General features: G+C 37.6%; 1 non-coding gene across 1 annotated transcript; it reads right to left on the bottom strand.

Moving 5' to 3' along the window:
• Positions 1-17,846: 17,846 nt before the first annotated feature.
• LOC116114681 lies at positions 17,847-17,953 on the bottom strand. The gene has a single exon (XR_004125588.1). It is a non-coding gene; the product is annotated as a small nucleolar RNA R71 (small nucleolar RNA).
• Between the last annotated feature and the right edge of the window lie 483 nt (positions 17,954-18,436).

Genomic DNA, 18,436 nt, shown 5'->3' with positions numbered 1-18,436 from the left:
AAAGCAAATGGTACACTTCTACCAGTGGGAGGTTAAAATGCATTGGAGTTTTCCTTAATGGTGATGGGTCGACTTAAAATGACGGTTTTGCTTGTTCGCCAAAGTGAAGGTTGATAAACGCGTCATAGGCATAATAGAGAAGTACACATATTGTGTGTACATGGTGACATGTAGTGTCCACTCTACTGATACTAAGAATCACACTTGAGGACGATGGTTGGGGCCATTGGATTGTGTGATTGGCTTGTTAGCTTCTTAACATTTGAGGTTGATAGTAGGAGCTATCAACTGGTGTGGATTAAGTTTGTTGGCCTACCTAATCAACCTATTTTGACTTGTTTGCCAAAGCGAAGGTTTGAAATGGGCAGGATGGGATCTCAGTCCACTAGGAAAGCCAACGGGCTTTCCCGAGTTAATAGTGAGGGCTATTGACTTGAGTAAAATAGTGGGAGCGTCGTTTAATAAAAGACCATATTAAATAATAATGAACTTTATAATAACTTTTTCTTTTCTGCAATTGTAGATTCACCAAAATGAGCAAAATGAACCTGCGACCGATAATCGAGAAAGAAAACAGGTTGGATGGATCCAATTTCTCAGACTGGTATCGTAATCTTCAGATTATACTCAAGTCGAAAAAGAAATTGTATATCCTGGAAAAGCCATACATGGCTGAGCCTGATCTTGATGCCACTCAGGAAGTAAAGGATACTTATCAAAAGTTCCTTGATGATGCTGATGGTGTTTAATGCTTGATGTTAGCATCGATGACACCAATGCTACAAAAGCAGCATGAGAATATGGACGTTGTTGCCATCATTCTAAACCTTGAGGAGCTTTTCGAAGGGAATGCTCGACATGAGTGGTACAAGGTGTCAAAAGCACTGTTTGGAAGTCGTCTGACTGAGGGAGCCCAAGTTGGTCCTCATGTGCTCAAATGATAGAGCACATAGAGAGGCTTGAGACTTTGGGATTTGAGTTGGATGCATAATTATAAATGGATTTGATTCTGCAATCCTTGCCTGACTCTTATGCACCGTTCATAATGAACTTCAATATGAACACAATGGTGAAAACCCTATCGGAGCTTTTGAACATGCTGAGGACTGTAGAGCAAGACTTGAAGAAGTCCAAGCCTGTTTTACTGGTTGCTGCTGGTAAAGGAAAGGGTAATAGCAGGGTAAGGCCAAGGCCAAACCTAAGCCCAAGCCCAAAGGACATGTTGCTCTTGGGCCTAAGAGTGGCATAGGGAAGGGCAAAGTAGTCTGCTTCTTTTATGGCAAGCCTAGCCACTGGAGGAAACACTGCAAGGCTTTCCTCGCAAGTAAGAAGAAGTCAGATGCTACGACTTCAGGTATGTTTATGATTGAGATTAACTTCTCTCCCTCAATATCTTGGGTTATTAACACAGGATGTGGTACTCACATTTGTACTGATGTGCAGGGACTGAGGCAGAGTAGAGTGCTCGCCAAGGGAGAGGTGGACCTACGAGTTGGAAATGGAGCACATGTGGCTGCATTGGTTGTAGGGACTTACTATTTATGTTTGCCTACGGGCTTGTTGTTGGAACTACATAACTGTTATCACGTACCTTCTATTTCTAGAAATATTATTTTAGTATCCGCTTTGGATAATATGGGGTACCATTTTGAGATATCTAATGGATTGTTGTCCTTTAGTTTGAATGGTATTCTATTTGGAATTGCAAGGTTATATAATGGATTATATGTTCTTGATTTAAACAATAAAGATATTCTCAATGTTGAAACCAAGAAAGCTAAACATAGCGATCAAAACCAGACATACCTCTGGCACTATACATTGGGTCATGTTAATAAGACCCACATTGCAAAACTTCAAAGGGATGGAGTTTTGGACCTTTTTGACTTTCAGTCATTTGAGGTATGCGAGTCATGCCTGTTAGGCAAGATAACCAAGTCTCCTTTCACAAGACAAGGTGAAAGAGCTACTGAACTGTTAGGCATCATCCATAGTGATGTATGTGGTCCACTAACAGTTGAAGCCAGAGGTGGATATTCATACTTCATCACATTTACTGATGATTTCAGTAGATATGGTTATGTCTACCTTATAAGACATAAATCTGAAGCCTTTGATAAATTCAAAGAATTCAGGAATGAAGTACAGAATATGTTGGGCAAAAGTATTAAAGCTCTTCGGTCAGATCGAGGAGGAGAATACTTTAGCTCAGGGTTTTCTGAATACCTGAAGGAATGTGGGATAGTATCACAACTCAACCCTCTGTATACACCCCAACACAATGGAGTGTCAAAAAGGAGGAATAAGACCTTACTTGACATGGTTAGGTCCATGATGAGTTTTAGTGATCTACTTGCATCATTCTAGGGTTATGCCCAAGAAACTGCGCCTCACGTTTTAAACTGTATGCCGTCAAAGTCTGTAGATAAGACTCTATATGAACTATAGAGTGGGCAAAAGCCCAACTTGTCTTATCTAAGGATTTGGGGTTGCGAACTTATGTTAAGAAATTGACTTCGAACAAGCTGGGCCCAAAATCCTGTAACTGTATATTTTTGGGGTATCCAAAGGAGACCAAAAGATACTATTTCTACCACCTAGAAGAATACAAAATTTTTGTTGCTCGTTCCGGTGTCTTCTTAGAAAAGGAATTTTTTCTAAGAAGTACTAGTAGGAGAAAAGTAGAACTCCATGAAGTTTTAGAACCACAAAATATACTAGACGAAGGACGGGATGATGTGCCACAGAAGGTGGTTGAACATCAAGAGGAGGTTACTCCACACCTTGTGGATCAAAGTGAGCCACCTCAGGTAGCACAAGAGCTACGTAGATCTGGGAGAGTACGCCATGAGCCCGAGAGATATGGTTATCTCGTGACTCAACATGGTGACGTACTAGTCTACCAAGACGATGAACCCAGAACCTACGAAGACGCTATATCGAATCCAGATTCTGTTAAATGGCTTGAAGCCATGAAATCTGAGATGGAGTCTATGTACGAGAACCAAGTATGGTCTCTAGTGGAACAACCTGAAGGGGTAAAACCATAGGGTGTAAATGGGTCTTCAAGAAGAGGACTGACATGGATGGCAATGTGCATACTTATAAGGCACGACTGGTTGCCAAAGGTTTCAAACAAATTCATGGTATTGACTACGAAGAAACCTTTTCACTAGTTGCCATGATTAAATCCATCCGGATTATTCTTGCAATGGCTGCATATCATGACTATGAGATTTGGCAAATGGATGTCAAAACTGCTTTTCTGAATGGAAACCTTGAGGAGGATGTGTATATGACATAACCTGATGGTTTCGTTCTTAATGGGCAAGCTAATAGGGTATGCAAGTTGCAGAGATCCATTTATGGACTCAAGCAAGCTTCAAGGAGCTGGAATATTCGTTTTTATGAAGTCGTAAAAAAATTCGATTTGATCAAGAATGAAGATGAGCCTTATGTTTTCAAGAAAGTGAGTGGGAGCGCAGTGGCATTCCTAGTGTTGTATATCGATGACATACTTCTGATCGGGAATGACATACCAAACTTGCAGTCGGTAAAGACTTGGTTATTCAAGTGCTTCTCCATGAAGGACTTAGGGGAAGCAGCTTACATCCTTGGAATAAAGATCTATCGTGATAGATCGCGTAGGTTGCTTGGCCTAAGTCAGAGCGCATATATTGACAAAGTACTGAAAAGATTTAGTATGGAAGAATCTAAGAAGGGATTTCTTCCAATGTCACATGGTGTTTATCTCTCTAAGGAATTGTGTCCCAGAACACAAGATGAGAGAGATAGGATGAAGAGGATCCCATATGCATTAGCGATTGGATCTATCATGTATGCCATGCTTTATACTCGGATTGATGTCTCATGTGCTTTGAGCACTTGTAGCAGATATCAATCGGATCCGGGTGAGCATCACTGGATGGCTGTCAAAATATTCTTAAGTACCTGAAGAGGACTAAGGATATGTTCTTGGTTTATGGAGGGGAAGATGAGCGCACTATAAAAGGATACAGTGATGCTAGTTTCCAAACAAACAAAGATGATTATCGATTGCAATCAGGGTTTGTATTTTGTCTCAATAGGGGTGCAGTGAGCTGGAAAAGCTCTAAGCAAAGCACCGTAATTGACCCTACAATGGAGGCTGAGTATATTGCATTGTCAGATGCGGCCAAAAAGGCAGTCTGAATTAAGAAGTTCGTTACTGAACTTGGTGTGGTTTCCACGATTCTTGATCTAATAGACATCTATTGTGACAACAATGGAGCAATAGCTCAAGCCAGGGAACCACAGTCTCATAAGAAGTCTAGACACATACTTAGACGATTCCATCTCATCAGCAAAATAGTTGAGAGGAAAGATGTGCAGATCAGTAAAGTGCAGACTGATGACAATCTCACAGATCCACTGACAAAGCCTCTGTCACAGTAGAAGTATGAAAGGCACTTAAGATCATTTGGTATTAAATATATGAATGATTGGCTATAGTGCAAGTGGGAGATTATTAGAGTAGATGCCCTAGAGCCAATCAATTATTGTAGAATTGACTCTTTGTAATGATGTTCATTGATCAATAAAAGGCATTTTATACTATATCGTGTAAATCATCATTGTATGTATTGATATATGTCCTTAGAATGGTAGAACCATGACGAGGGTATCAAGTATTTCAAATCTTGATATGAAAACCCTATGAGCACATATGGTGGCCATTCTAGAAACATCTGTAGCCCCAGTATTGTTCTGAAGTAAGGGCATAGACAATACGGTAAGGCTATCATAGTGTTGGATGACCCTGTCAAAAGGCAGTGACTGATCTCACTTGTCAAGGTTGTTTGGTGACAATCTGGTACAACACATGGGTGCTTGCTATAGGCAAGTTCACTAGAGTGACCCACCAGAGGATTCCATATGGATGGTAACCCCAGTGTCTATGGAACAAATCCTTTAACGAATGGTGGTGCATGTGATCCTTAGACTTGAGATCACCGGAGCGCCTTGTGCACTAATTGGTGTAGTTTGACACTAGTCTAACACAGTTCTATTCAGAGCTATCAATACGGTTGTGATTGGCTACATCAAGAAGTGTATCAAGACTAGGTGGATTGACAAAGGATTCATGACTCCCGGGTACGGGGGGAAGTTATCTCACAGCGTAATTCAGTAAATGGCAATGACACTAAAACTATGGCCACCGTGGGATTGAGTTGTTGCTCTATCCAGTTTATAATACAGGTCATTGGTCCAGTACCTGAATACAATCAAGAGTAACCGAGGTTGACACTATTTCTATGCCCTGGTCTCGTCGCGATAACGGATGATGAAAGGATCGGATTGTATGGTAACCATATCATTGACAAGTAGTTGCTTCGCTGAATCCGAATCTATCGGGTGGCCATGATGCCTTGCTAGGGGCCAATCTTGGTCTGTGTGTAGTGAGACGATTAATTGGTGTTAATCACGATACTATACACTGCCGGTATGATAAGGAGCCTACAGATCACACACATAGAAGATCATTTAAGAACCAGTTTATAAAAAGGGCGTTTTCGTCTTTTTAGGCAAAAGGGTATTTTGTTAATTTCATAGTGCAATTAAATTTGCTAAAGTCGTAGCCTTTATTTAATTTGTTAATTAAATTAAATAAGTGAAATTATATTTAAACATGTGTTCGCATATATTTAAATGAATTATTGTTATTGTTAAATGTTAATATATGAAATATATATATTAATTGAATTTAATTGAAATAACAATAATAATTAAAATTAAAATATCTTAAAGGGGCTATTTGGATGCAAGGAGTTGTTTGGGTTGGTGCCCAAGCCCATTCCATGATGGAATAGGGTATAGTGTTGCACTATGTAAGTGCAACACTTTGTGACATAAAATAGAGATTTTATTATTTCATTCAAAACAAATCTCCAACCTCTTTTTCATTCTCTCACACGCCAGATTCCTTTTGTTTGGAAATATTTTTGATTGATTTCTTATTGGTTCTTAAAGACTAAAGAGGATCTAGCAAATCCCTTTTTAGTTCGTTAGAGTTGTCTTCGTGTGGACTATATTGGTTCGATCCTACACTTGGGTCGGTAGCGAAATCCGTTCAGAGACAAACTTGGAGGAGCCTCCAAACGTGCGTATGATTTCTAAACTTTAACCTGATTTTTCTGTAGATTCTATTATAATGTATAAACTGTAATTTTTGTGCCCTAATCTTGGTTCTAAGGAACGATCTATCATGTAAATTATTTTTGTTTTCTGCTGCCATAGATGATCGTTTCCTAATGGTCTGGCTGAGTATGTCATGAGCCCAAGAGGTATGGATACCTCGTGACTCAGCACGGCAACATACTAGTTTATCAAGATGATGAACCTCAAACCTACGGGGATGCTATATCAGTTCCGGACTCTGATAAATGGCTTTATGCCTTGAAATCTGAAATGGACTCCATGTACCAAAACCGAGTATGGTCATTGGTGGGTTTACCAAATGGGATAAAACCCATAGGTTGTAAATGAGTCTTCAAGAAGAAGACAAACATGGAAGGTAACATGCATACCTATAAAGCACGATTGGTTGCCAAAGGTTTCAAGCAAAAGTATGGCATAGACTATGATGAAACTTTTTTGCCGGTAGCGATGTTGAAGTCTATTCAAATGATGCTTGCAATAGCTGCATACCATGATTATGAAATTTCGCAAATGGATGTCAAAACTCCTTTTCTGAATGGAAACCTTGAAGAGGATGTCTATATGACATAGCTTAATGGTTTCGTTCTCGAAGGTCAAGCAAGAAAGGTATGCAAGTTGCAAAGGTCCATTTATGGACTTAACTAAGCATCAAGGAGCTGGAACATTCATTTTGACGAAGCCGTTAAGGAATTCAGTTTCATAAAAAACGAAGATGAGCCCTATGTATATGAGAAGTTCAGTGGGAGCGCAGTGGCATTCCTAGTATTGTATGTCGATGACATATTGCTTATTGGGAATGATATACTGAACTTGCAGACGGTAAAGACCTTGTTATCCAAGTGCTTCTCCATGAAGGACTTAGGGGAAGCAGCCTACATCCTCGGTATTAAGATCTATAGTGATAGATCTCGTAGGTTGCTTGGCCTAAGTCAGAGTACATATATTGATAGGATGCTAAAGAGATTCAGTATAGAAGAATCCAAGAAGGGATTCCTTCTAGTGTCACATGGTGTTTATCTGCTAAGGACATGTGTTTGAAATCACCCATGAGAGAGATAAGATGAACTGGATACCACACGCATCCGCTATAGGATCCATTATGTATGCCTTGTTATGTACTCAGATTGATGTCTCATATGTTCTGAGCATTTGTAGTAGATATCAACTAGATCCAGGTGAGCGTCACTGGATCGCGGTTAAGAACAATCTTAAGTACCTGAAGAGGACTAAGGATAGGTTTATGGAGAAGAGGAGGAACTCACTGTAAAAGGATACGGTGATGCCAGTTTTCAAACTGACATGGATGATTTTCGATCACAATTAGGTTGTCTTTTATCTCAATGGAGTTGTAGTGAGCTGGAAAAGCTCAAAGCAAAGTACTGTTGTTGACTTTACTACAGAATCAGAGTACATTGCGCTGTCAGAAGCTGCCAAAAAGGTTGTTTGGATCAGGAAGTTCATTACTGAAATTGGACTAGTTCCAAGCATTGTTCATCTAGTTGAGATATTATGTGAAAACAATGGGGCCATTGCTCAGGCCAAGGAACCACAGTCTCATCAGAGATTCAAACACATTATCTAACGTTTTCACCTTATCAAGGTAATTGTTGAGAGAGGAGATGTGCAAATAAGTAGAGTACCTATTGATGATAACATCTCGGATCCACTTACTAAAACTCTGTTGTAGCAGAAGCATGACAGGCACTTGGCATCATTTGGCATTAGATACGCAAATGATTGGCTACAGGTGCAAGTAGGAGATTGTTAGAGTAGGTGCCCCTGAGCCAATCATATTGTTGTATGTTGACTCAATGGATCATGGATATTCAATATATATATAAAAGGCATTTATTATATTATGTAAAGCATATTTCATATGTATGTATTAATATATGCCCTTAGAGTGGTTGAATCGTGACAAGGGAATCAAACAGTGATAAGTCTTGATTGTGAGATCCCTATGATCATTTCAAATGGCCATTCTAAAAACGTCCATAGGTGGAGTATTATCCTAGCCTAGGGCACAGATAATACGATAAGGCTATCATAGTGTTGAATGACCCTATTGGAAGGTAGTGACTGATCTCACATGTCAAGGTTGTTTGGTGACAACTTAGTGCCACACATGGGTGCCTGTTGTCCACGAGTTCACCGAACTAGCCCATCAAAGGATTCCATATAGATGGTAACACTAGTGTCCATGGAATACATCCTCTAACAGATGATGGTGCATGTGATCCTTAGATTTGAGATCACCAGAGCGCCATGTGTACCTATTGGTGTAGTTTGACACTTACCAAAAGTAATCTTGATAAGGTTATCAGTATGGGAGTAATTGGCTACATTGAGAAGTACATCACGATTATGATGGATTGACAAAGGATTCATCACTGCTGTGTACATGAGATATGTAATAGTTCTTTCTAGCTAGTATACTTGGGAGATATAAAATGAAAACTCACTAAATATGTCATAGAAAAACATATATGTATATAAGTATTAGATAGTGGGCCCAAAAACTAACTTTACTTTATATACAAATCTCTACATCAAGTAAAGTGTCATACAAATAAACACAAAATACAATCGGACAGTGTTGCCAACTTCCTCCACTGCTTGACATTCCATTCGACCGCATCTCATCTACTACCTGCAAAAACAGTGAAATCAACAGAGTGAGCACTAATTGCTCAGTAAGTAAACCCATTATGCTACCCTTCTTCCTCTGTTACTCGTATTCTGAATTTCTTTCCTTACAACAAACTTCTCTATTCTTCTCTGCTCTTTCTAATGTTCTAGTTTCTCACTTACTAATATGTAAGCACAATTAGTAAAACTAATTATGTATAGTAGAAATGGCATAATGCATATGCACAAATGCAAAGGAGATGCATTTCCTTTTCTGTTTTCTTTCTTTCTCTGTGTTTCTTTCTTTCTTTCTTTGTTTCTCTTCTTTCTTTTCTATTTTTTTTTTCTTGCTATTCTTTCTTTCTTTCTTTCTTTCTTTCTTTCTATTCTCTTCTATTCTAGTTTGCCGATCGGACTCGGTTGAGGTATGGATTTGGAACCCTGGCCATGTCAGTGTATTATGAAATTCTTTCTGGGTACAGTCCTCATCCACATGCACTTCTAACAGACTGTACAAATTCTTCTTTCTATTCTGAGGCCACTCACTGAAGGCGGGGAGCATGTGGGGCTATTATGTTTCTCTGTCACTCACGGGTTCCCCATCGCAACAACCTTCTCTTCTCTTATCTTTCTTTTAAATAAGAATTCAGTTTCTTTTCTTTTCTTTAATAATTGAATCTATAATGAATTTTCTTTTCTTTCTTTCTCTTTGTTCTTTAGTGTTCTCATATATGTATGTATGCAAGTAGATGGGTTTATTCTTGTTATTCTTTCTAAATTCAAATGCTTAAATGCAAGAATGCTATATGGCATGTGGATATGTCATTCTCTACCATCTACAAATTCATATCAAGATAACAAGATATCATATTCATGCATGCACTTCACTTAGAAGTTTCATCAAACAATTTGCATGAACATACAAACACTAAATTGGCTACACTTCTACATCTCTCTCAAACCACCAAAATTTAGAGCAAAACTCCCTAAAATCAGCAATAAACCTGGCTAGGAAATCACACACCACAATTCTACTCCAATTCTTTCATAAGTCATCCAAACTTCCACCAGTTCACCCCACACATAAACACTACTTCTCATGGCTGAATTCTAACCATCATTCATTATCAATTCCATCAACAATTCTCAATATACAAACACATACATACATATAAGAATCTCTCTACACAATTATTGCTCAAATCATAACTAGGGTTGGATTTACTTACCTTAGATGTGAGCAACACAAGCACTTTAGTCTAACCTTGACACAACTCTCTTTCTCTTAAACCCTAAGCATATAAACCATAAGAATTCAACACTTTAAAATTTTAATCTCACATCTTGGTGCAAGAATATTACCTATGGATGCTTAGGATTGAAATTCTACCAAAAGTGAACCAAATTCTATGGATTTCCTTGGAAAGTAATTGGAGAAAATTTGAGAGCTTTTGGGGATGAAGGTGGCGTGAAAAAAGGTAGAAGTGGCTAGGGTTTCAACTCTTGAACTCTTAATAACACATAATATTATCTATACTTTCTCATTTTACCCTTGCACTTTCTAAGAAATTCCATCTTTGCCCTTTACCAATTACAATAATGTCATCATTTCCATTGCATTCTCCATGTAATTCTACTTCTTTTCACTCCCCACACTTTTAACTAATTCTGGGTGAAACGACCATTTAACCCCTAAACAAGTTTTCCAGAATTTTCTCAAAAATTCCAAAGAATGCTTTGCCCCAACGAAATTTTCTCTTTGCCTTGGTGAAGTCTAAAATTTCTAACACATGAATTTGGGCAGTGAGTTCATTGTCACGGCGACAAAATTCCTTTGTCGCGGCGAAAAGTGAAAATGTTAACTCTGTCAATCTTTCACCTTAGAAAACATAATACTAAGGGCATTAAGACATAAGTAGAGTTACGTACCTCGATGTGGGTGTTACAAGATATTATCTTGGTGAGATTCCATTGAAGGACAACGACCTTGGAATCTGTGGCCATAGTGGAATCGAGTTGGAGCTCGATTGGTTGATTGGTCCGATAACAGAATCTAAATAGGTCAAGGTGGTTTATATTTGAAGCCGACGTTACTTCTATGCTTCAATCCTTGATGAGATAATAGAAAATGAAAGGATTTGATTGCACGGTAACCATACTGTTGACAGGTAGCGAATTATGTTGAATTCGAATCTGTTGGGTGGCCATAATGCTTTACTAGCGGCCAATCTTGGTCTGTGTGTAATGAGATGATTGATTGGATCTCAATCATGATATTACACACTACCGATATGATAAGGAGCCTTCGGGTCACACATATAAAAGGCAAACTAAAGAAGAGATTATGTGAGGGCATTTTCGTCATTTATTGACAAAGCAGTATTTTGGTAAATCTTACGGAGCAATTAAATTTGCTGGAAAGGTTGTTGCCTGGATCCAATCCCGTACTGGATTTAATATGTAAGATTGGTATTTATTTAAATATGTATATTGTCATATATATATTGTAAATAAATAAACCATCATATATATATGTGTGTGTGTGTGTGTGTGTATATACACGTAGACATATATGTATATACGTATACATATTTGTATATACGTACACATATATGTATGTATATATATATATATATATATAGACACGTAGATATATGTATATACATATACATATATGCATATACGTATACATATATGCATATACGTATAAATATATATACATATATATCGGTGCATATATGTTTTAAATATTGAAAGAACGTTATTAATGGATAAAAATAATAACGGGGAAATACCTGGGATATGATTTTGTTTCGGAATCATGGAAACTAATGAAATATTTAGTGGAAGGGTATTTTTGTAAATACACCTTCAAAGGATTTTAGGGCAACCCTATAAAATGTCACTTTTCCCTAAAGTCAAATAACAAACTCATTTTCCTCTCTCGGCCGTGGAGAGCTCTTGGTTTAGTGAGAGAATTTTCTCTCAACCCAAATCTCACATCTTCTTTAGTCCTCACAATCAAGAGCTAGTAAATCTCTTGTGTTGATCCTTGTCTTTGTGTGGAAACCGATGGTTCGATCATATACTTGGATTGTGAGCATTTTTCATCCAGATTCTGAAAAAGTGGTGGAGCCTCCAAACGTGGGTATGGTTCTGATTCTTTCATGGGTCTTGTTTATTTTATATCATATGAACGTTGTCATACTCATATTTGTGTTTCGGGGCTTAATAGTGTTTAATCAGTAAATTTTGATTTTCCGTTGCATCGTTCTTTGATCGATTAAAACACTAACAATTATAAACATTATTTACAAGAGTCAACATTTACAAAATGGATTGGCTCTGGGCACCTACTCTAACATCCGTTTTACGACATCTCACCTTCTTTTTGTAGTAATCGCGGCAAATTCTCTTTGGTCCCTACACAATTGAAAAGTGACAAAATCAACCCCATGAAAATATGATAGTTTGATCCCTAAACAGCATAAAAGAACCAATTCAGCCCTAATCAATAAACCACAATCTAATATTGACTTATGAAATCTCAAAAATCATTCCAAACATGCAACATTCATAAGAAAACATTAGAATGTGATTTTCAAGAATAAATTCATAAATCGTCTTAATATAAATTCAATTAAATCACAACAAGGGTATTTTATTCACCTAAATGGAGTCATTTTCATGACTCTAACACTTATTGATCCATGTCACGATGGGACTTGAGGGCTTATTCATCCCTGTAACGATGGGACTCAAGGGATTATTCATCCTTGTCGCAATGCAACTCGAGGGCTTATTCATCCCTATCGTGATGCGACTCGAGGGCTTATTCATTATTGTTGCGATGAGACTCGAGGGATTATTGATTCCTATCGTGATGCGACTCGAGGGCTTATTCATCCTTGTCACGATGTAACTTGAGGGCTTATTCATCCCTATCGCAATGCGACTTAAGGGATTATTGATCCCTGTCACAATGCAACCCAAGGGATTATTTATCCCTGTCACGATGGACTCATAGGATTATTCATCCCTGTCACAATGCAACTCAAGGGTTTATTCATCCCTTTTGCAATATGACTCAAGGGATTATTTATCCTTGTCGCGACACAACTCAAAGGTTTATTTATCCTTGACGAGATGCGACTCATGGATTATTTGAGAAGTTAGAAGCAGATCTGCGACAATTGTTAGGTTGTGTATCCCCATAATATACTTTGTTGGCTTGCTGAATTCGTGACTGGTACAAGTGGATTTCATAAGTTTATACAAAAGAGTTGTATGCGGGGATTGCTCGGCATTCCAAGCTCATGGGATTCTTACTCCGTCTAGCAATTCCAAGTGGAAGATTCTTGGCCCAAGCTTTTCAAATATTTGATAAGGTCCTCCCCAATTTCCTGAGTGCTCTTACATTTGCGTCTTTTGAATTGGGGATGATCTTTCTTAGTACGAGGTCCACTGCCTTGAAGTCCCAATTCTTGACCTTTGAATGGAAATACCTCTTGGCTCACTGCTGTTATGAGGGTACCTGTAATTACAATTTGTCGCGGTGCTCTTCGATTAGATTTAGCCTCAAGCACAAGAGTTCTTTGTTTGCGTCTTTGTCATACATTTTCCAACGGAACAAATAGACTCCTATTTCCATGGGGGCCATGGCTTCACACTTGTAAGTCAATGAGAATGGTGTTTCCCCAGTAGAGGTCCTTGCTGTCATTCTGTATGACCATAGGGTCTTTGGGAGCTTGACGGCCCAATTTCCTTTTAATTTATCGAGCTTCATTTTTAAGGTGTGTTTAATAACTTTGTTGACAGCTTTGACCTGCTCGTTTGCCTAGGGTTGATATACCACGAAGAAACTCTTCTTGATTCCAAGCTCGTCGCATAATGCCTTGAAATATTTGCTATCAAATTGCTTCCCGTTGTTTATTATGATCGTGTGTGGGATGCCGAAATGGCAGACTATGCTTTTATATACGAACTTCATTTTTGGACCTTGAAGTTGTGAGGTTAATTTAGCTAATTTAGGTAACCCCCCCCCCCCCCCCCCCTTCCCTTTCCACAATAATAAAAGTTTATAAATTAACAAAAACACCCCTACCCACCCAACCAACTACTGGCAGCCGGCCACCACTGCCGAACAGTGGCCAAAAGTCGCCAGAATGGTGCACAACTAGCTGAATCTGGAAGATCGTGCGCCGATCTGACCTCTTTTAACCGAAAATAGACAGAATCTAGTTTTTGTTAACGGCCAAAATTTGGTCATCAATGATGGCCAAGATATGGTTGTCGTTAACTGCCAGATCTCTGGCCATAAATCTGGCTGGAAATGGCCAAATTTGACCTATCGTGGTCATTTCGACACCAACGGCTGACGATGGTAGCGGTGGCGACTGGTAACAAGTGGTGGTTGCTAGCGACCGACAGTGGCTTGGGCGGGTGGGGGTGTTTTTGTTAATTTATAAACTTTTATTTTGAAAGGTAATTGCTAAATGTTTTGAGTTGAATAGGATAGGATAATAGAAAATGGATTTTTCATTTTCATTCAAAAAAATGTCTTTGAATATAATAGGATTTTGAATTGAATTCTGTCAATATTAAAACATAAAAGTTTTTTACTGTTTACTTTAAATAGGATAATAGAGTAGAGTTTTAAAAAGTTAAACAAACAGGGGCTATATTACTAAAATAATATTATGTATAGTTCATTATGATTACTAATTTTATATTATATAACAAATTTATATTAATTGCCTTGAGGTTTAATATAATAAAAATGATCTAATTTATGAAATAATAAAAATCCCCACTGTTAAATTATAAAGGATAAAATAATAAAACGAGGACAATTCAATAAACATTTGCTATTTTATAGATATAAGTTCTAGCGAATTAATAGTTTATTAATAATAAGGGGATTAAGAGAATTTATGTAATTATAGTAAACCTCAAAGGAGTTGACTTACAGCAATGTACCACATTAGCTTCTCCACAACGTGCACTACACATTAACATATAAGAGAAGCATATATCAAGTGAATAGACAATCTCACATGCACTCATCTCAATAAAGAATTTCTGCTATGAATGTGCTTCTATAACAATATAATCTATGTGATAAGCCTGATTGCTTGCAAAATTTGGAAACAGTGGTATTCATCAAAACTAAATTCTGAAAACAGTTACAAGAATTGGATAACTAATAGTAGAACAATATAATTTACATAAGCATTTATAATGTTCTCTTACACAATACAACTCATTACTATACACAAAATTGGATGAAAAGTTACAAGAACCAATCAACTATGGAAACATCTTCTTGCTAGTGTAATAGAAGAGTGACTGTAAAAGATCATCAAGTGTTTTCTCATCCAATACCTTTACAAGGTAAGCAACTTTGCAGAATCCTGGATGATATCTATACAGAGATTCTTCTTTTACTTTTGGTTTCAACTCATTCTTACAAAGTTTCGGCCTTGTTACAGCCCATGGAATTGCCTTTATGGCTAACGAATGCATGTAACTTAGTGCTTTAAAACAATCAACGATGGTCCAAGCTTTAAGAGTTCAGAAAGAATAACTATGCAGAAAACAACAACGAGTCAGTGAATTATCAAGAACAAACAATTCTAGAGTAGATAATAATCAGTGTAAATTATGCAGAATGTAAAGTTTCCAATTGTAATCGGCAGAAAATTATCCTAAAGGTAGTAACCTGATGATGCAGGATGTAAAGGAAGGATGCAAATGGGTATTTAGTCTTTATCTTCTACATTTTAGGATCGAGTATTTGAGTCCTTGGTATCCCTTTCTTGATTTGTCCTTGATGGGAACCTGGATCCTCAACGCTTAAAACAACCCAAGCAAATTGTAATTTAACCCAAACAAGACAATATGTCAAACACAAATTAGAGATGATGGATACAACATTACTATGAATATTACATTGTATTGATTGATAACGAAAAGAAAAGCAATGATAATCCAAGGATTATAATGTTTTATTTAGACTTTTTAACCAGATTTTGGATACTTCTTAGTTCATTTATGCCTGAATTGCTACTTAATTTCATATATTTTCTATTTCAGGCCAAAACGTGTATTTTGAACGAATAATGAGCGGATTGGAGTTTCTGGACCCAAAAGCAAGCGAATCTCAGAATTTGGGAAGTTCTGAAGCAGAGTTGAAGCATTATGAAGCTTGTTCCCATGGGAAAGCATCGAAGATCAAAGATTCAAGCAAGGAAGCAAGCGGAGGGCAATTCTATAAATTCAGAATTTTCCAGGAAGGTTCACCGTGGCGAAGTTTATTCTTTGCCGCGACGAAAGAAGCTAGGCACGAGATTCCACTTTAGTTCTTCGCCACGGCGAAGTCTGCGAAATTTTGTTTTCTCCAAAATGCACAGTTTTATTTTAGAAAAGTCCTTAGGTTTTTGGGGGGACTATTTAAGAAAAACCTTGCCATTTTCGTGAGGGTTCTTCTGGTTTTCGTTTGGGTTCTTCTGGTTTTCGTTCGGTTTAGAGTAGCTTTTACATTTGGAGAGAAGATTGGAGATTAACCTTATGGATTCATCAAATAAAGGAGATCTTTACTTTCTTTTCTTCAATATGTTGACTGCTATGTTTACTATTTTACTTGCTATTTGTGTTAATTTAGTTATGAACTAACCCATTTTGGGTTAGGGTTTTGATGTAATTTGGGTTTCTATGGATTAATCAATTGACTATTGTTGCTTTTATATTCTATTGCATAGATTGTGTGATTATTCTGATTTTTATTGATTTTACTTGTTGAACATGATGAGATTGAGAAATGAATCATGTTGAGCTTCTTGGGTAATCACTATTATTGTTTTGAATGCTAGAGATAGATTTGAGAAATAATGAAATCAATCTAGGATTCCATTAGCTTAATGAACTTGGACTTATTAATCTTCATTTTGTTGGGTGCGAAAGATCAATAGGGAAAAGTAGGAATTCATAGCCTGAGAAGGTATGTTTTACAACTTAGGGAATTCGATTTACAATCCGTGCATGTGAGTGTAAAAGTAGCGTAAATGTGTAGAATTAATCCATAGGATCCTAATAAAGTCAAAACCCTAATTGTTTGCTTTACTTGATATTACTCTTGTTTTAATCTTGCTTTCAGTAATTAGTCTTTTAATTGCATAGTAGATTTTACTTTCAATTTAGTTTTCGATTCTCTTATAAATCCAAACACTTTCAGTTTCTCCAACTTGAAAACAAATAGGAAAAATCAGTGCTTAGCAATTAATCCTCGTGGGAACGATACTTACTCATCACTTTATTACTTTGTGCGACTAGTGCACTTGCTATATTTGCATGTTGTAGTAACAACGCATCAAGTTTTTGGTGCCGTTGCCGTGGATTGATTTTTGTGTTAACATTGAAATTTTCTTGAGCTAGCTAGATTGGAGTTTTATTTTGTTTTAATTGTTTATTAGTTAATTTTTGTTGTTCTTTTCTGTTAGCTAGTGATCTCACGTTTCTCTCGTTCTTTGTAGTTTATGCGAAGAGCTAGACGTCAGCCAGTGGTTCCTATAGATCCAGAGATTGAAAGAACCGCAAGAAGACTTAACAGAGAAGGAAGAGAACGAGAGGCTAAAGCTGTTGAGATGGCAAAAAATAGAACATTGAGGGAATTCTCAGTTCCGTCAGTTAATGGCAGTGGGTCAAGTATTACTAGACCAACAGTACAAGCCAACACTTTTGAAATAAAGCCGACAATCATCCAGATGATCCAGCAGTCGGTACAGTTTAAGGGAGATTTGAAGGAAGATCCAAATCTGCACATTGCAAATTTTTTGGAGATTTGTGATACTTTCAAGTCAAATAGAGTATCAGATGACGCCATCAGATTGAGATTGTTCCCTTTCTCATTAAGGGATAAAGCAAAGGGATGGTTAATGGCACTACCACCAGGGACAATCACTACATGGAATGAATTAGCACAGAAGTTCCTGACCAAATTCTTTCCTCTAGCAAAATCTGCGAAGATGAGAAATGGTATCACATCTTTTCTACAGGAAGAGTCTGAATCGTTATATGAGGCTTGGGAAAGATACAAGGAACTACTGAGGAGGTGTCCACACCATGGGTTGCTAGTTTGGATGCAAGTCCAAATGTTTTACAATGGATTGATTGTTAATGTGCAAACCATGGTGGATGCAACATCGGGAGGAGCATTGCAAAATAAGACACCGGAAGAAGCTCATGAGTTGTTTGAGGTTTTGGCAAGTAACAACTATCAAATATAGAATGAGAGGATACAGTCGAAGAAATCTATGGGTCTTTATGAAGTTGATGCATACACGGCTATTTCAGACCAACTTACAGCACTTCAAAAACAGTTGGGAAATATGCAGGTAAATTCTATTCAAGCACCTCAACTAACTTGTGAATTTTGTATAGGTGGTCATGTGAGCAGTGAATGCCAAGTGGGGAACACATTTGCTTCAGCGTCTTCATCATCAGAACAGGTTAACTACTTGGCAGGAAATCAAAGGCAACCGAACAATCCATACTCCAACACATATAATCCTGGGTGGAGGAATCATGCGAACCTGTCTTGGGGTAATCACAA

This window comes from Pistacia vera, unplaced genomic scaffold (genome assembly GCF_008641045.1).
Source record: "Pistacia vera cultivar Batoury unplaced genomic scaffold, PisVer_v2 Contig719, whole genome shotgun sequence".
Taxonomy (NCBI): domain Eukaryota; kingdom Viridiplantae; phylum Streptophyta; class Magnoliopsida; order Sapindales; family Anacardiaceae; genus Pistacia; species Pistacia vera.
Note: the sequence above shows the minus strand (reverse complement) of the source record. Positions and strands in the feature narration are given on the sequence as shown.